Below are 18,427 nucleotides of genomic sequence, written 5' to 3' on the forward strand. Positions count from 1 at the left end.
GAACAGCTTGAAGGAGTGCACCTGGCCCTCACAAAATTCTCCATCTTGAAGCATCACAGTGTAATGCGATTCTTCCCTTCTCGATCACTGGCTAACTTCACAGCAATTCCTGGCAACTCCTCCAGAAGAAAATTCAGACTGGAGAAATCCCAAATTAGCTGGAATAGTTGGCCCCCTCGAGTGGTTTCAGCGTGCGGGTGAGGAAAATCGAAATAGCTCTGGCCTGACTCAGAAGCCAATATGTAGTCTGAAGTGGAGAGATAAAGGGAACAAATATTTCAAGGGCGGGAAACACCCAGTATGAAGAGGAGCCCACGTGGTATGGTGCTAGAAGGCAGCCTAAGTAGAGAATGTGTAGAATCCACTTCTGAGAACATAAACGCCTCAAAATTATGCACGCCTTCTGGTAGTCTGAATTATCATGAAGGAACCTGGGGGCTGTGCAACAGATTGAGGCAGGAAATCATACACGGGATGAAGTAGAGGAAGCCAGGAATGGTGAGTAGGGGTTAAAGTGAGTTAAGTACTCATGATGTCCTGATATCCAAGGACACTGATCCCTGAGCTGTGTACATTGCTTGCATTTGGGTCTATGCATGCATGCTCTGGGCCCATAATCAGGTGAACATAAATAGAAGAATAGAGGAATGGCCCTTGATAAAAAATGGGCCATCATATGCTTTTTTTTTGGTCTACCTCCACGCTTGTTGCCTTATACACTGAGATGTTGTGTGTAAAGGACTAAAGAGGTCCCCCAGAGAAGAGTGTCATTAAAGCTTTAATTCACTTTGTGACATTAGAAGAAGAAGAGTTAGTTCTTATATGCTGGTTTTCTCTAGCAGAAAGGAGTCTTAAAGCGTCTTACATGCGCCTTCCCTTTCCTCTCCCCACAACAGACACCCTGTGAGGTAGGAGAGGCTGAGAGAGCCCTGAGATTACTGAAGAAGTAGAAGAGTCGGTGCTTATATGCCGCTTTTCTCTACATGAAGGAGTCTCAAAGCAGCTTACAATCATCTTCCCTTTCATCTCCTTACAACAGACACCCTGTGAGGTAGGAGAGGCTGAGAGAGGCTGATATTCCTGCTTGGTCAGAACAGCTTGATCAGTGCCGTGGTGAGCCCAAGGTCACCCAGCTGGTTGCATGTGGAGGAGGTGCAGGGAATCAAACCCGGCTCGCCAGATTAGAAGTCGGTGGCTCTCATTACATTTCCGTGAAAAAGGGCTGTAGCCAAGTTATGTTTCCTTATGGTACAGTGCTACAAATTCGATTCCGCTAAAAGAAAAGAAGACATCAAAACTAATAGCAAGAAAAACCAATCTTGATCTAACTCTTGGGTCTGCTGTTTAAAACTGTAAAACGTTATAACTGCTCTATTTTATTCAGAATAATTAAGGCAATGCAGTGAAGTAGGTTTCAGTAGAATTTGCAGAGTTTATTGATGCCAATTATTAAGAAAAGCATGGAGTGGTAAAACTTAATGTGCAGTTAATGTGCCTTGCCAGAATGCCCAAAATACGTCTAGTGAAGTCTTTTTCAAATCTACCATAAGATGCAGGGAATGTAAATTTTGGGAGACTTCAGGCAGATTTTATTTTTGGAAGCATTTGACCTCAGTGAATATTTGTTGTTTGTTTCTTTGAGAAGTATTTATATGTATGTTGTGGAGGTTATGCCCACTGTGATGATACAGAATGTTCAAAACATGTCCCTTACCTTTGAATGAAGGGAAATGGTAGTTGAATGAGATCAAAGCGCCTAGAGGCAGATATAATTTTCAGAAACTAGTGAGCTAAACAGGAAGGGAATCCAGTGTCATGGCTGGGCTTGCCAACTTTGGTTTGGGAAATACATTCAGATTTGGGGGGAGGTGGAGCCTGAAGGAGGGTGGGGTTTGGAGAGGGGTGGGGCTTCAGCAGGGTATATTGCCATAGAGCAGAGGTGGCCAAACTTTGGCTCTTCAGATGTCCATGCTGGCAGGGACTCATGGGAACTGTAGTCCATGAGTGTCTGGCGAGCCACAGTTTGGCCACCCCTGCCATAGAGATCATAATCTAAAATTTTCTCCACGACTCTTTCCACGTGACCAATTAGGCTCTGATATCCACTTGTTTGCCATCTAACAGAAATATTGATTTTGTGAACTTAGGCAGATTGTGAGTGGGTGGGCAGGAAGGGTTGTGTCAGTGTTTGACTTTTGTGGCCCTTCTTGCATGCACAGGGAAATTCCAATCACCACTTCGGGTTTCTTGTTTTCTTGGGGTGGGGGCATCACCTGGGTGTGACATTTGGGGTCACTGTGTGTGGGCGGGTAGTTTCCTGGATTTTGCAGGGCGTTGGACCAGATGGCCCTGGAGATTCCTTCCAACTCCATGATGCTATGATTCGATGAAAGTGAGGCTAAAATAAGGTATATCTGAAATGCGGAAATGCTCCCAGTCACTTTTGCCTGGGATGACCTTGGGCTAACCTGTCTCACAAAATCATTGTGCTGATAAACATGGGAAAGGAGAACTACTAGGCAACCCTGGTGTTCACAGGAGTACATCTCCCTGCCATGAACTTTCAGTACAGTGCCTTGAGAAATGAGGAGTTATGATTCTGATGATTAACTTAATGTATAAAATGCCTTTCTCCCTGTGGATCAATGAGGATTATAAAATATGAAAATCATTTATATCATACCACAACAGCCTCCAAGAATGCAGTAGGACTATGGTTAAAGAGCTAGAAAACAAGGCAAACAATACACTGTTTAAGGCAGCAAAAACTGATGAGGCATTGTTAGATTCCAGCTCCTTAAAGACCAATGAGAGTTTCAGGTCTAAGCTTTCAAGAGGCAAAGCTCCCTTCGTCACACATGAGCAGAATCGAAATGGGGATCTCTACATCCTTTTATCCCAGTCAGAAGGTGGGAGGGGTGATGTAAAGACTGCTTGTAAAGAATGCAAAGGTCTCGTGCATATTGTAATCAGCTTGATGGGAGCAAAGTATAAAGTAGCATTGAAATACGTTTATCCCCAATTTTTGGTGGATGGAAATTTGGGTTCTTCAAAACACAACTGATATCATTTATAAAGAAGATGAATAAAATTAGGGCCAGGATACATCCTTGTTTGACTCTGTTGCCTGACTCTATTGCGTTTGTAAAATGGCCTTGGGACTGCATTTGATTCTGACAGATGTATTTCTATATAGAGCTTTTATTAAGAAAAGTAGTCGCTTATCAATAGATGACCTATCAATTAGCCCTTATCACTTAGCCCAAAGCAAATTCCTATTAATGGAACTTCCAAAGTTGAGAAGAATCTCTATAGAGAACCACTAGCCTAATGCTGGGAGCGATTGAGTGCAAAAGAAGAAGAGGATGACAGAGAATGAGGTGGCTGGATGGAGTCACTGAAGCAGTAGGTGCAAACTTAAATGGACTTCGAGGAATGGTAGGGGACAGGAAGGCCTGGAGGATCATTGTCCATGGGGTCGCGATGGGTCGGACACGACTTCGCAACTAACTACAACAAGGCTCATTTGTTCACAATTGTCCATTGTGGCCTTTTCTTTTTAGCTAGAATTGTATTTTTATCCTTTTTTCTATTGCTGGGTCTCAGTCCTTAAGGCTTCTGAGGGGTTATCCCGATGCCAGATGTGCATGTATCTCAAAGTCTTTTTGAGAGACCTGCACTCACTATCAAACTACGATTACTACTGTAATCAGAAGGAAATGGGCTATTAATCCATAAGAAATGAAATAAGTGATAACTCAAAATGCTTTCCTTCAGCAATTTTATTGTCTTTAGCTTTTGATAAGTAAGACCGAAAGAAGTTATTTTATAAAATCTTAAAACACCTTTTAGTGATTCTTGTAACTGCTATATTTCAGGATCACAATTACATTGTTCTTAGTTATAAATCTCATACTTTTTTTATTATATCTATACTATGACTACTGGTCTTTGACAGTCAGTAATTGACTTTGACTTTGATTGGAGCCAAGTAGAAATGCTTGAGGGCAGAAAATTAGCATCAGTAGTGAAAGAAGAATCCTATGTGCTCATTCAACCCTTGCTCTGAACTTGGGAACCGTCTCGAGGTCAGCAAGCTTGTGTTGCAATTTCCCCTTGAAATTTCTTTGTTTGAAGACTGCAACTCTTAGGGTCAGCCATGGAATGACCTGGAAGGCTTCGATGAGTCATTACATATCGCAATGAAGAAAGGGGGCTACAAAGGTAGATTGCATTTTAGTAAAAAGGAAGGTAATACCTGTAATACTGGAACAACAGGTGTAGGGCCATGTTACTTGCAGGGGAGGAAATTCCCACACACAATTTTGCGCTGGGGCCAATACAACCAAGAGGCTTTGCCGCTGCCAGCAGCATACCCCTCATGTCTCTCAGGCTGTTGCCACTGGACCCACTCTGATTCCTAGGTTGCACCACTTCAGGGACATGCCCTGTATGGTTCCCTGGAGGTGTGGCTGACCACAGGACCAACAGGGTTCCCCAGCTGCACCATTGGGTCCAGGCTGCACAGCTGCCAAAGCCATTAGACCCAGTTTGGCTACCCAAATCAGCCATTGCTTCTGCTGGGCCCAGAATAGCTCCTGAGTTCTGGAGATAATTTTATTTTTGGGGGAGGGCGGAATTAAAAACATCTATTTAGTATCTGTGCAAAGATTTAGCTATCCACAAATGGGGGTCACACATCACTAGTAGCATATATATATACTCTCTCCCTTACAGAAATGACACCTGAGTACTTCCATTAAACTCCAATTCTCATCTGTTCCACATAATATATTTCTGGTAAGGGCTTGGAGGAAGAGCTGGTCTCATGGCTTAAGTGCCACTCAGTGCTTAACACCCATTCAGGGCAGCTGTCTTGCCCCTGAGTGCCTCCTCCTCCAACTGGCTTGCCTGTCTGTCCAGCGGCAAGCTAACTGCCTTCGGTCCCCTACTCCTGACCCACCCCCTCCTCTTTCCACTTCCTTCTGAGGCTCGGAGGCTGCAGATCCCTGCTGTGTGAGAGCTGCCCCTGTCAGTGAACTCCCTTCCTGGGGCCCTCCAGCCTGCAGCCTTTCCAGGTCCTGGGGGGAGGGAGAGAGCATCCACAGAGTTCTTCCACTCCACCCCGCCCCCCCCCAATCTAGCACCCGTTGTATTCCTGAATGCAACGGGCTTGGCCCATAGTCTTCTATATATATACATTCTGCAAAATGAGGAATGAGGCTTTCCTGACCACCTCAGGCCTTTCCACAAGGTGGCAGGTACCATACATGAATGGGATGTGGCTAATTTTACCCAATTGCATGGTTGTATCTTCAGAAGGTCTTGTTCAGGTGAACAAATTCATTGCACCAGGATGCAGTGGGAAAGGGAATCCTGCAGGTGTGTAAGTTCAAGACCAGGAAGAGCCTTGTAGGTGATACCCAGGACTTTGAATTTAATTTAGTAACTGCATGAATATATCATAGGAGAATTAGTACTTCTAAGAGACTTGCTGCATGAGAGACGTGTGACTTTCTTCCCTCTATGAATACAGGTGGAGGATCCTAACTGCAAAAACCAAGGCAGAGGCAAACTTAAAAGTCACCAAAAAGGATTTTTATATTAAAAAACAGTCCCTAACACACATTCACACTACTTAAACAAGCACGCAAAGAGAAAGAAAAGACCAGAGATGATGCGAAAGAGGATTAATAATTTGAGTCCGAAAAAGGATTTAATATCAAGCTTCCATGATGGGGAGAAGTCCGTAAAGATGAGAGAAGCAGCTAGACCAGGGGTAGTCAAACTGCGGCCCTCCAGATGTCCATGGACTACAATTCCCAGGAGCCCCTGCCAGCGAACGCTGGCAGGGGCTCCTGGGAACTGTAGTCCATGGACATCTGGAGAGCCGCAGTTTGACTACCCCTGAGCTAGACAAACCAATATGGTTTACCAATATGAAACAAACTGAGAGCAACTAGTGTTTTTAGTAAGCCTGTGGCGAAGAAAACATCATTGGGCTACAGGGAAAACTCCAGAGGGAGGAAATTCAAAAACAGTTTTCTCTGGCAACTGCAGCATTTTCATTCATCCCTAAATAGGTGTTTGGGTGTGTGGTGGAATGAGTCCCGGAGGGGGATTTGTGTCCTGAAATGGCTGCCCTGAGCCTGCATTTTAAAATGGCTACTAGGGGGTGGAAGGGCTGCAATGGCCTACATTTCCCAGGAGACTCAGGGAAGGGAGAGGGTCACATGCCCAAATGAGGAAGGAGGAGTCAGGCTCTCTCAGGGGGAGGAGCTTGAGAGTATTTAGGCTCCAGAGCTCCTGGGAGGGCTCAGTCTCTCCAGGAAACTCCAAGGGAGGAGGTGGCAGAGGTCCTCTCCAGAGAGAAAGAAGGCCCTGCTTGCCCCAGGCAGAGGGACAAGGGCTGGCCTGCCCACAAGAGAGAGAGAGAGAGAGTGGGAGGCCTGAGAAGCAGCCACCCAGGAAGTCGATGGTGAGACTGGCTGGCAAGTGTCCATGGGAGCCTCTCCCCCCTCTTCAGCAGGGAGTGTGGTGGAAAGAGAAGTGCATTTAGGCATCCCTTTAAGTTCATGTATAAGTGCTGAGGCTTGATTTCACCTGTTGTGATTTCACCTGGGAGGGTAAATTTACCAACCTAATTGTTAATAGTTGAATAAGCCTGAGTTTTGAACCTGAACAAGTGGCTGTGCAGTGGACTGTGTAGTCTCCTCTGCTCTGGTAGAACTAGTTTGGTGGGAGGGCCCGGGGGTGGTGGTGGTGGAAAATGAGGCAAACCAGTTGGTTGCCATCTCTCCAGGCGGGGCCCAAAAATTTATGGTTTTGATGCTAAAAGGCCAAGAACTTAGCTGTCCCTCAGGAAGGGGTATTTCAGTCACTGAGTGGTGGTAGTGATGGAGAGGAAGATATAGGCTCCAGCCAGGGAAAGGGTGGGGGGGCTGGAACAGGGCCCACAGGCTTGGCATCTGTCAAGTGGGTGGCCATTTCCGCCACAGGGCATGCCAGAGCTACCTGCTAATATGGATTTGGCAATCTGGTGCACAGAGATGGGAAAACTGACTTGGACAGATAATCAGGGAATAAATTAGGAAAATAATAGTTCCAGTTATTTTGTGGGGGTGGTATCTGAGAGGATTAGCAAATTGCTAGAGTGAAAATTGCTTGAGGTGTTCCCAGGTGAAAGAAAGGTTGCGGAATGGGCCTTCTGTGCAGTTAATGGGGTTACTCTGTGACAGAGTCTTTTGGCTGGAGGTTGACACCTCACTAAAGCAAGCATGGCTCGTCCCTGACATGCAAACATGCCTGCACAAGCTCCCTGGCCCAGCCATGCTTTGTTAAGGTGTACCAGAAATATTATTATGAAAGGAATTCTATGGACAAACTCCCCCTTTTGCAAGGGGGTGGGTCCTGGGGCTCTAACACCAATAGTAGCCATGCTGTGGAGCTCTCTACTGACTGGAGTTTGAGTTATCTTAAGGACAGAACCATAACGTTAGATCCATATGACCAGATCAGCCAAACCAAAGTAGGAAGCCGTCTTCTGAACTAAGTGAAACTGAAATAATACCTTTCTTGCACCTTCATTAACTTGCTTCTTTAGCAATAAATCTGGATCCGTAATAACCTCTAATATCTTAAGATGGCTCATTTTAATTTAATGGGGGTGGGGCTATACACCATAACATAAAGGGAGTTTACCTTTCAGTCTAGACACCCTTAAAAAATTATCTGGCTATGACAGGCAGAAGGGTGTCCAGCCTTTCATATATTGGTCCCTTCTCAATTGGCCAGTTTTAGTCAATAGTTCTCCACCTCACTGATCGGCAGCTTAAAACTGTGACTTTTATGTGTTTTATGTATTTTTATTATGTGATCTGTTTACCTTGTAAGCCACATTGAGTTCCATAGGGTAGAAATACAACTAAAAATGTTGTAAATGAATAAATAAAACGATTCTCGCAAGAAACATTCTGACAACTAAGGGCATCAGTGGGCCAGAAGCAAATAGGTTATTTGGTTAAAGATCATGGCATCCGGCCCTCTCAATTCATGGCAAATAGATGGGGAAGAAATGGAGATAGTGACAGATTTTATTTTCCTGGGCTCCAAGATCACTGCGGATGGGGACTGCAGCAAGGAAATTAAAAGACCCTTGCTCCTGGGGAGGAAAGCTATGGCAAATCTAGACAGCATCCTAAAAAGCAGAGACATCACCCTGCCAATAAAAGTGCATTTAGTCAAGGCTATGGTATTCCCAGTTGCAATGTATGGCTGTGAAAGTTGGACCATAAGGAAGGCCGAGCGTAAAGAATTGAGGCTTTTGAACTCTGGTGCTGGAGAAGACTCTTGCGAGTCCCTTGGACTGCAAGGCGAACAAACCGGTCAGTCCTAGAGGAGATCAGCCCTGATTGCTCTTTAGAAGGCCAGATCCTGAAGATGAAACTCAAATACTTTGGCCACCTCATGAGAAGGAAGGACTCCCTGGAGAAGAGCCTAATGCTGGGAGCGATCGAGGGCAAAAGAAGAAGGGGGCGAGAAGAGAACGAGGTGGCTGGATGGAGTCACTGAAGCAGTCGGTGCAAAGTTAAATGGACTCCAGGGAATGGTAGAGGACAGGAAGGCCTGGAGGATCATTGTCCATGGGGTCGCGATGGGTCGGACACGACTTCGCACATAACAACAAACATGTTTGCACCATGGACTTAATCCAAAGGGAGCCCACTTTCTGAAGGGAGGAGCCTGGCTAGCCGATTGGAAGAACTCCTAAAAAATTGGAGCTGTTGTATGATAGTTGACTGCAATTTCTACCAGAGTTGAAGTGCGTGTAAAGTTTGGTGAGAGCCAGTTTGGTGTAGTGGTTAGGAGTGCGGACTTCTAATCTGGCATGCCAGGTTCAATTCTGCACTCCCCCACATGCAGCCAGCTGGGTGACCTTGGGCTCACCACGGCACTGATAAAACTGTTCTGACCGAGCAGGAATATCAGGGCTCTCTCAGCCTCACCCACCTCACAGGGTGTCTGTTGTGGGGAGAGGACAGGGAAGGCGACTGTAAGCCGCTTTGAGCCTCCTTCGGGCAGGGAAAAGCGGCATATAAGAACCAACTCTTCTTCTTCTAAACTCTGAAGGGACTTAAATCCCCCTATGACAATAACTATCCGAAAAAGACAATATTTACCTCAGCAGAAAGTGTTGAAACTTTCCTAAGGAACTGAATGTACAAATTCATTTTTTCCTCTGGAAATCCTGTCTCCTGTGCGTCGGTCTCCTAATTTGTCATTCCTCGTAATAACAAACTCACATTAATATAAATGTTGAAATAAAGACTGGGGCATGTTAGCTTAAAATTCATCACGTGAGTTTTCTGTTAGGAATAATCTGAAACATAAAGAGATTGGGGATTTAAGAATGTTAGAGCGGATGTTTAAGACGGTTTTAAAGAATGCGCTAGACATTTCCTCCCTGCAATTAATTTCACTCATGAAAATTAATGTTTATGAAGTAACATCGCTAAAATTGCGGTAGCAGATACTGTCTCAAATTCTATATATAGGATTCTAAAAATCACACACAGTTGTGGCCTTCTGTTCATTAAGAAACGGTGTTCTTGTTTAGCGTGTTTAATATCTCTAGGACTACTAATGTACATTTCATGTGAACAAGACACAAATCTACACATTAATTTGTTTTTTTGCTTTTATTAAAAATACTATCATAAATGCGGGAATGATTTATATTAGTTTATCATACGTTATGAAACAAAATCCCACTTAAGAGGTAAGTGATTGGATACATTGCTTTTTAAAGTTAGAAAATGATGCTATACAATAGTATTTTTTCATTCTTGCTGACAGATCGGTTTGGCCAAAGGGAAATGGAGGATTTAATTATAGCTCAGTTCCAAGGACTGAAGCAGCTCTGTAGCTGTAAATAGGCCTTGTAAATTAGCCGTCAGTCCTTAGCTCAGACTCCTCTGGTGATATGTTGTCACTTCTGCCCTCTGAACCTTGATCTAGAAGAGGGATTTAGCATGTTTTTTCAGGTGCCCATAATGATGTAATGTGCGTTATTGTTTTCTCCAGTGTCCCCAATATCCCCTTCCTGGATAGGTTCTGTCCTCATGATTGTGAATCACGGAAATGCACAATTTCTAATGACTTGGGTGGTGGTTGGAGATCTCCCAGAATTACAGCTGATCTCCAGAAGAAGAAGAGTTGGATTTATACCCTGTTTTTCACTGAAGGAGTCTCAAAGTGGTTTACAATCACCTTCCCTTTCTCTCTCCAAAACAGACACTCTGTGAGGTAGATGGGTCTGAGAGAGCTCTGACAGGATGGCTCAGTCAGTCAGAAGAGCACCATTAGGGCTGTTATGAGCCCAAGGTCACCCAGCTGGCTGCATGTGAAGACGAGTTGGTTCTTATATACCGCTTTTCTCCACCCAAAGGATTCCCAAAGCGGCTTACAATCGCCTTCCTTTCCTCTCCCCACAACAGACAACCCTGTGAGGTGGGTGGGGCTGAGAGAGCCCTAATATTACTGCTTGGTCAGAACAGCTCAATCAGTGCTGTGACTAGCCCAAGGTCACCCCACTGGCTGCATGTGGGGGAGTGGGGAAACAAACCCAGCTTGCCAGATTAGAAGCTGCTGCTCTTAACCACTACACCACACTGATGGAGATCAGTTCACTCAGATCAAATTGCTTCTTTGAAAGGTAGACTTTGTGGCATTGATGTCCCTCCCCTCCCCAAACCTTGCCTCCTCATGTACCATCCCCAAAATCTCCACGTATTTCCCAACTTGGCAACCCGCCTAAATCAATTTGCATCCAAAGAAGTCCCGTACATATGCCATTTTGACTGAGGAAAAGTGGGATATATAATGCTATTAAATTCAATTTGCAAATGAAATTGTTGTGATACTTAGTTTCTTCCTTCTGCCACAATTCTGCCACATCTACATCAGCAGTGACCCCTGGTTTTTCAGATAGTTCCGCCGCCATCAGGTAGGGTGTGTCCGGGTGGGTTGGGGAGGGGTTTTATGGGGGTTTTACATGTTGTTACCCGCCGTGAGCCTCAGGGGAGCGGCGGGCTAGAAATCTAATAATAATAATAATAATAAGGTCTCCTTTTGTCTTTTAGACATTGCTTTTGTGAGCAGTTTAGTTTCCTGATCGTGCAGGAGGCACTCTTGTGTGGTTATTTCATGAGGTAACAGCTGCATCAGTAATTGGGAAATGCAGTTGTTAAAACCAATAAAGTCCGCAGCAAGACTCAACGCTGATAAACCTCCCGAATCTCCTTTTAGTTCATTTATTTAAAACAAAAAGTACAACTAGCTGTGAAATGTCTCATGTTCCCTTTGGTGATTTCGCTATCGGGTTTTCCAGAGGCCTGAGCAATTCCAACAGAGGCTGCATCTTTCTATTCAGACGTACTTAATTCTGTCAGATTTCCAGCAATTCGGGCTGCTATTGTTATATACAATTTATCATAAAACTTAATTTAACAAAAAAATATTTCTGTGTTTCCTTATATATCTCAGTTCAAAAATATTTCACCAGGCGCCATAGTGATAGAAGCAACTACTTAAAACTCTTTCATTGTATTAGAAGAGCTTTTCAAATCAACTAAAAAAAAAAAGAAAAGAAAACCCCTTTGCAATTCAACCTAGAAAACTGTCTACAAAAGTATTAAATCGTAAGATACTCATCTTTAATTATTTTGGCCTCAGGTTAGCTACGATCGTGGCACGTGGAATTTTAGTGTGCTAAATGGGCTACTGCCAGGTAATTCTGGAGGTTATATTGCTTGTATAATCTCTAGTCACGGGGGAGCGGGTTAGATTCTGCCATTCTCCTTCATAGTGAAGAATCATGGAATAATAACCCAAAGTGGAAGACAAAAATTGCCTTTGGCTAGTTTTATATCCTCGCTTTCAATAGCATATACCCTTTGCGGCAATTCTTTAATGGATCTCGATTGTAAGCATAAATGTATCAAATAAAAGGGATGGTCAAAGGAAGGAGGAAAGATCAATATTAAAGTAATTTTTGATAGTCTGAGATATCTGCTAAAAGGTAGGTTTCTTTTTATCAACATCTTTGTTAAGATTTCTAGTGTTTTGGAATAATCCATAACTGTAGGAATCCTCTCTGTGTACTTATCATAAAAAATACATTTGCAGAGGTTGAAAAGCTTCCTGCAAACATATATTATAGTGACATCAGATGAAAAGCCGCACAGTTAACAGGCTTAAAAAAACAAAACAAAAAACCCACTACTTTTACCTTAATCCTTTGGGAGAAAATTTGAGGGAGCTATTGAAAAGAAAGGAAGGGTGGAGGGATTCTTTCTAAAATTAATTTCGTCTCTGCAGATAAAAAGACAACTATATATATATGTTTATTTCTGTGTCTTGCCCTTCCTCACAAGCAGCCTGTGAGTTCCAGTCAGCCCAGAGGTAACACACTACTATGACCTCTTCACAGAGAACTCCATCATTTCAGTGCCCCAGGTTCTACATAACCTCACCTTTAAACCTTCGTCTTGTGGCACAGAGTGGTAAGCGGCAGAAATGCTGTCTGAAGCTGTCTGCCCATGAGGTTGGGAGTTCGATCCCAGCAGCCGGCTCAAGGTTGACCCAGCCTTCCATCCTTCCGAGGTCGGTAAAATGTGTTCCCAGCTTGCTGGGGGGTAAATGGTAATGACTGGGGAAGGCACTGCCAAAACCACCCCGTATTGAGTCTGCCATTAAACGCTGGAGGGCGTCACCCCAAGGGTCAGACATGACATAGGGGATGCCTTTACCTTTTAAATATTCTATTAGATAAAGTCTGCAGGAGATTCTTGTATTAACAATTTTAAAGACAAAAATTGAGTGGTTTTTTAATACCCCAATTTTCTCGACCAGAAAAATTGCCAAAGCAGCTTACAAATACCTTTCCCTTCCTCTCCCCGGAACAGATAGTTTGTGACGGGGGAGGGGGGGGCTGAGAGCTGTAAGAAAATTGCTCTGCGGCAACAGCTCTAAGAAGAAGAGCTGGGTTCTTGCATTCTTTTTGCAACCTGAAGGAGTCCGAAAGTGACTTATAATCAGCTTCCCTTCCTCTCCCCACAACAGACACTCTGTGAGGTAAGTGAGGCTGAGGGAAACTGTGACTGGCCCAAGGTCACCCCACCGGCAGCATGTGGAGGAAAAGGGAGCCATGTTGTTCTACCAGGCACCTTGCAGTGATAGAAGACTCGTTATACTTACCCTGTGCATTTTGTTATACAGTTTCAAAATGTGTTGCATTTGGCTTCTATGGTAATCACATGCATCTTCTGATATATCCTCTGTGCCAGGGGTAGTCAACCTGTGGGGATCCAGATGTTCATGGACTACAGTTCCCATGAGCCCATGTCTGCTGGCAGAGGCTCATGGGAATTGTAGTCCATGAACATCTGGAGGACCACAGGTTGACTACCTCTGCTCTATGCCTTGATGTGATTGCGTTTACTCTTTTATTGGCCTCTAGACACAAATCCATTTTTTGGAGCAACTATCCTTGGCCCATGCACAGTTCTCGTAGAGTAGCCCGCTGGGTGTGTTGGTTAAGAGCGGCGGCCTCTAATCTGGAGGAACCAGGTTTGATCCCCCACTCTTCTGCAGACAGACAGCTGGGTGACTTTGGGCTCGTCACAGTTCTCTCAGAGCTGTTCTTGCAGAGCAGTTTTGTCAGAGTTCCCTTAACCCCACCTACCTCACAAGGTGTCTGTTGTGGGGAGTGGAAGGGAAGGCAATTGCATGCTGCTTTGAGACTCCTTCGGATACTGAAGGGTAGGTTATAAAAAACAAGTTGTCTTCAACCTTTTGCTCCACTATCCTGACTCAGAGTGCTTTCTGGCGAGGTTCCACTGACTTTAGTGAGAACTGAGCATGTACCGAACTCTGCCACTGAAATCAGTGTTATGTAAATCTAAACATACCCAGAAAGGAAGGTGGGTGTTATGACCCTATGGAAACACAGCAGACAGAAAGGCCTTAAGCCAGTGGTTCTCAACCTTCCTAATGCCCTTTAATACAGTTCCTCATGTTGTGGTGACCCCTAACCATAAAATTATGCAAGTGTTCTTTCACAGAAATTAAACCGAAACTGATCAATGGCATGAAGATTGTGTGTGTGTGTGTGTGTGTGTGTGTGTATACACACACACATACACATATACATACATTTTTTTTTGTATATAAACTGTTTTTTCCCCCGGGGTTTCTCAGTTCAGTTCTGCCTCTTGTCCCACCATGCTGATCTCACTCTTTTCCGCTGCTCCAGACAGATGAGTGCTCTATCGCGATCTACCCGGCAAGGCTGTTGTGTGGATGGTGCCCTCCCGGCCAGGCTGCCATGACCTCTGTGAAAGGGTTGTTCAACCCCCAAAGGAGTCTTGACCCCTAGGTTGAGAGCCACTGCCTTAAGCATTATCCCACGTATAAGACTCCACGTATGATACTCCCTGAGTTTCTTAAGACAGCTCTTTTTCTTGATCCTGTCCTACTAAATTAACAAATGCCTACATAGCTGAAACATCATTCAAACTGTCTAAAGAACTTCATAATTATAGAGAACTTTCTGTAGGAATCCCAGCCAGCCAGCTTTTAACATATGAAAATTTAATGCTTTAATGTATATTCATAAATAGAGTTGCAGCATGGAACTTCCATTTTATGTTATTACTCATTACTTTTTAGTACTTCCAGAATCAGCATTCCTTTTATTTTTTTACAGTCTTTATCTTACTGTGGGGACCTCCCTTTGGTGCCAGTAGAATCTTTCATTTCTTTAGTAGCTCTCTGAATCAAGCCGTTACTGCCTTGTGTTTTACTCACGGGCTGGATATTTCTTCCACAGAATCATTAAAGAGATATTTTCTGAGGGTTCTCTTCCTGAATTCCCCCCCCCCCAAAATGGCTAAAGTGTACTCAAGAAATGTGACATAGCGACTCTCCCAAGTTCTTCACATCCAGTTTTAAAAGATAGGTTCACTGTGTCATTTGTGAGCATTACTTTGGCACAGTGCTTTTTTTGTTTGTTTGTTTGTTTCCCGCCCCCCCACCAAAAAAAGATCCTGATATTAATATATAAGATTGTACTGATTTCCACCAGTTGCCTCTTAGGAGTGGTTTAAGGATTTGCAGGGCCCTAACAGAGTACAATTGCATTGGGAGCAGCTAGACTGGGATGGAGCCCCCCCCCTCACACTCACACTCAGTGGAAAGGGGGTCACTTCAAGTATCCTTAAAGAGGGGGAGGAGGGAGGCTACATCCCTATTCCATGAGGGGAAAGGTACAGCATGGGGGTCCCTGGAAGCATGGGCCCTGCAGCATGTACTGCATGCATAACATGGCCCTGCCCCCCCCCCCCCGACTTGGGGGAGGCCGTCAAAAAGATGGCAGTACTCAGCATCAGTTTGAATACCACCACAAGAAAAGAACAAAGGAACCCCCTGCTTTTGCAGGACGGTGACAGATCTTGGTAACCCTTCCACTCATCTCTGTACCGCTACTTTGTAAGTTGCGGTGTAGGGGGATTTCATATAAAAATCCCCTTCTGTCACTGCCTTTGTGTTTCACCTGGCATTGCCACAAGGATCGACCTTAAATATTGTACTTTAGCTTTGTTTATTTATTTATTTTGTTTATAACCTGCTCTCTCCGCTGAAGTCAGACAGTTGAGGCTAGGGCAGGGTCCCGATATTCGATCTGGGATTCCCCCATGTTAATAGCTGATTGATCTGATACCTCACTCATATCAGTAGAACAGCAGGAAGGTTGGTCCTTGGCTGGACCGAGAGGATGAGATAGTTATTGGATTTTTTCGCCTGCTGACTCAGCAGTAGTAGCAGTAGTAGCAGGATTAAGGGAAATGATGGTGTTTTATTGTGTTTTTATTCTTTTACTGTTGTAAACTGCCATGAGCCCACCAGGGAACAGCGGTATATAAATCCACATATAAATAAATATATTAATTTTGTTTTTTTAAGTTTTAAAAATTAGCCACCTTGGTGCCCCTGACTGGGCAGAAAGGCAGCATAGAAATTCTGAAATTGAAATGTAAACGCCAATTGAAGTGCTACTTTTAGATGTTTTTGTCGACTTCCCAGTAAAAGGTAAAGGTAAAGGTAACCCCTGTGCAAGCACCGGGTCATGCCTGGCCCTTGGGGTGACGCCCTCTAGCGTATTCATGGCAGACTCAATACGGGGTGGTTTGCCAGTGCCTTCCCCAGTCATGACCGTTTACCCCCCAGCAAGCTAGGTGCTCATTTTACCGACCTCGGAAGGATGGAAGGCTGAGTCAACCTTGAGCCGGCTGCTGGGATTGAACTCCCAGCCTCATGGGCAAAGCTTTCAGACGGCTGCCTTACCACTCTGCGCCACAAGAGGCTCTTGACTTCCCAGTAGCCACACTCATCTGTGGTTTGATTTTGCTTTTCTGTATAAGTGGACACTCCCATTATATGTGTTTTTTGAACCAAGGAATACTTAGTATTATTGCTATGTTTGTTACGCGGTTTTAAAATAGCAGATTCTGATCTTCTGTTACTTTGATTTTGTTAGTGTGATTCTTAATGGATTTATCATGAGCCTCATTGAAGGCCGGCCCACAAAGCCATGTGACATGGTTAAAAACCCATAAAACCTTCCTGCATGCTCAAATGCCATGCTTGAAAGCTCCCCTTTTGGGGTGTAAAGTTACCTGCTTATATATCAGGGGGGGGAAATTTCACGGTCAGAGTAGCTGAGCAGTGGGATCGACTGCCTAAGGAGGTGGTGAGCTCCCCCTCACTGGCAGTCTGCAAGCAGCGGCTGGACAGATACTTTTCATGGATGCTTTAGGCTGATTCTGCATTGAAGAGCGGATTGGGCTAGCTGGCCTGCATGGCCCCTTCCAACTCTATCAGTCTATGAATAGGAGGTAAATTATGGTGTCAAATAAAAACCATATCTTTGAACAAACTAAGTGTACAAGAACAGCATATAGGGGAATGAAGTCTGAGGTACACTCAAGTGTAAATCAGAGAGCTGCAGAATTATCTTGATTATATGTGGGTATCCTGTGATAAACTCAGAGAAGATTCTCCTCTTTGATTTTGATACTATTAAAATCTCATTCACATTCTGACACCTTCACAGATTACAATTCCTACTTCATTAAACGTCGCTGGCAAAATTCCCATTCATTGTGTTTGGAGCCAGAGTTTCAAACAGTCTTCCCTTTCTGGGTTTGCCTCTTAAATTAGTCCAAACATGTCACATATTTTCAAGAAACAATGTGATGCCAGATGGTAGGGACTGCTCAGAATGTGCAAACCTCTCTGAGGTTTGTAGTGTCATCTGCGGAGAGACTTGTGGCCTAAACTCCCGTGTCATTTTCTCAGCTGTTCTGTCACCGAGAATCAAACAGCTGCGGCCTAAGACCTCAGGCTGCTTCTGGCACACTCTGTCTTTCTAGCAATAGATTCAATTTACTGACCCTGTGACATGGTTTAAGGTTGTCTGCGATTTTGCTTGCACCGGATAAATGTTCTTCCTTAGACAGTACTTCATGAGAGGACTATTACAGCGCTCCTTTGATGCATTATTATAGAGAATCACCTCCGTTTCTGAGGTGATTTTAAACAACTTGGAGGTAACTTGCAAAGACGTGGAGGGCACAAGGTTCAGCAAAACAGCAGTCTTAACAATTAAATGCACGGGGTGCCGTTTTGCAGAGGAGAGCCAGCTTGGTGTAGTGGTTCAGAGCGGCGGCTTCTAATCTGGAGAGCTGGGTTTGATTCCCCACTCCTCCACGTGCAGCCAGTGGGGTGACCTTGGGTTAGTCATAGTCCTGTTAGAGCTGTTTTCAGTTTCTCTTGGAGCTCTCTCAGCCTCACCTACTTCGCAGAGTGTCTGTGGTGGGGAGAGGAAGGGAAGGTGATTGTAAGTTGCTTTGAGATGCCTTCAGATAGGACTTTGAAGGATGGGAAGTGTGTAGGGGGGGCTGAGGGAATCTGTACACTTTTGAATTATCCTTGGCTTAGAAGCAAAAACAAGGGAGAAATTGGCACAAAAACACTCTCAGGAAATCTGGGGAATCAGCAGCCAGAAAGCAAACTGAGTGCTGGAGGGAGGAAAATCAATGCAGATCAACAAAGAAAACCCAAGGGACATGCACTGTGAAAGGGTATTAGATTTATTATTATTATTCAATTTATTGCCTGCCATTTCCGGAACCGGGTCATGGTGGTTTACAAATGTCCAGTAAAACCCAATTAAAACGGACAGCACACATTACAATAAAAACAGAACAACATGGCAGTAAAAATTCTCCAATCTCCCCCCCCCCCTAAAACTCTAGGAGGAAATAAAGAGGGTCACAACGACAACTGACTGCTGAGTAAACCAGGG

General features: G+C 44.3%; 1 protein-coding gene across 7 annotated transcripts in view; it reads left to right on the forward strand.

The window, feature by feature from the left end:
- The first annotated feature begins 361 nt into the window (after window positions 1–361).
- The window catches only part of CCDC141 (coiled-coil domain containing 141), a 190,201-nt gene continuing 172,135 nt past the window's right edge, over window positions 362–18,427 (forward strand). For all 7 annotated transcript variants that reach the window (XR_013228011.1, XM_077319571.1, XM_077319574.1 and 4 more), the window contains exon 1: window positions 362–498. The gene's annotated coding sequence lies outside the window, so the exon portion shown is untranslated. The remainder of the gene's footprint in view (window positions 499–18,427) is intronic.

This window comes from Paroedura picta, chromosome 2 (genome assembly GCF_049243985.1).
Source record: "Paroedura picta isolate Pp20150507F chromosome 2, Ppicta_v3.0, whole genome shotgun sequence".
Taxonomy (NCBI): domain Eukaryota; kingdom Metazoa; phylum Chordata; class Lepidosauria; order Squamata; family Gekkonidae; genus Paroedura; species Paroedura picta.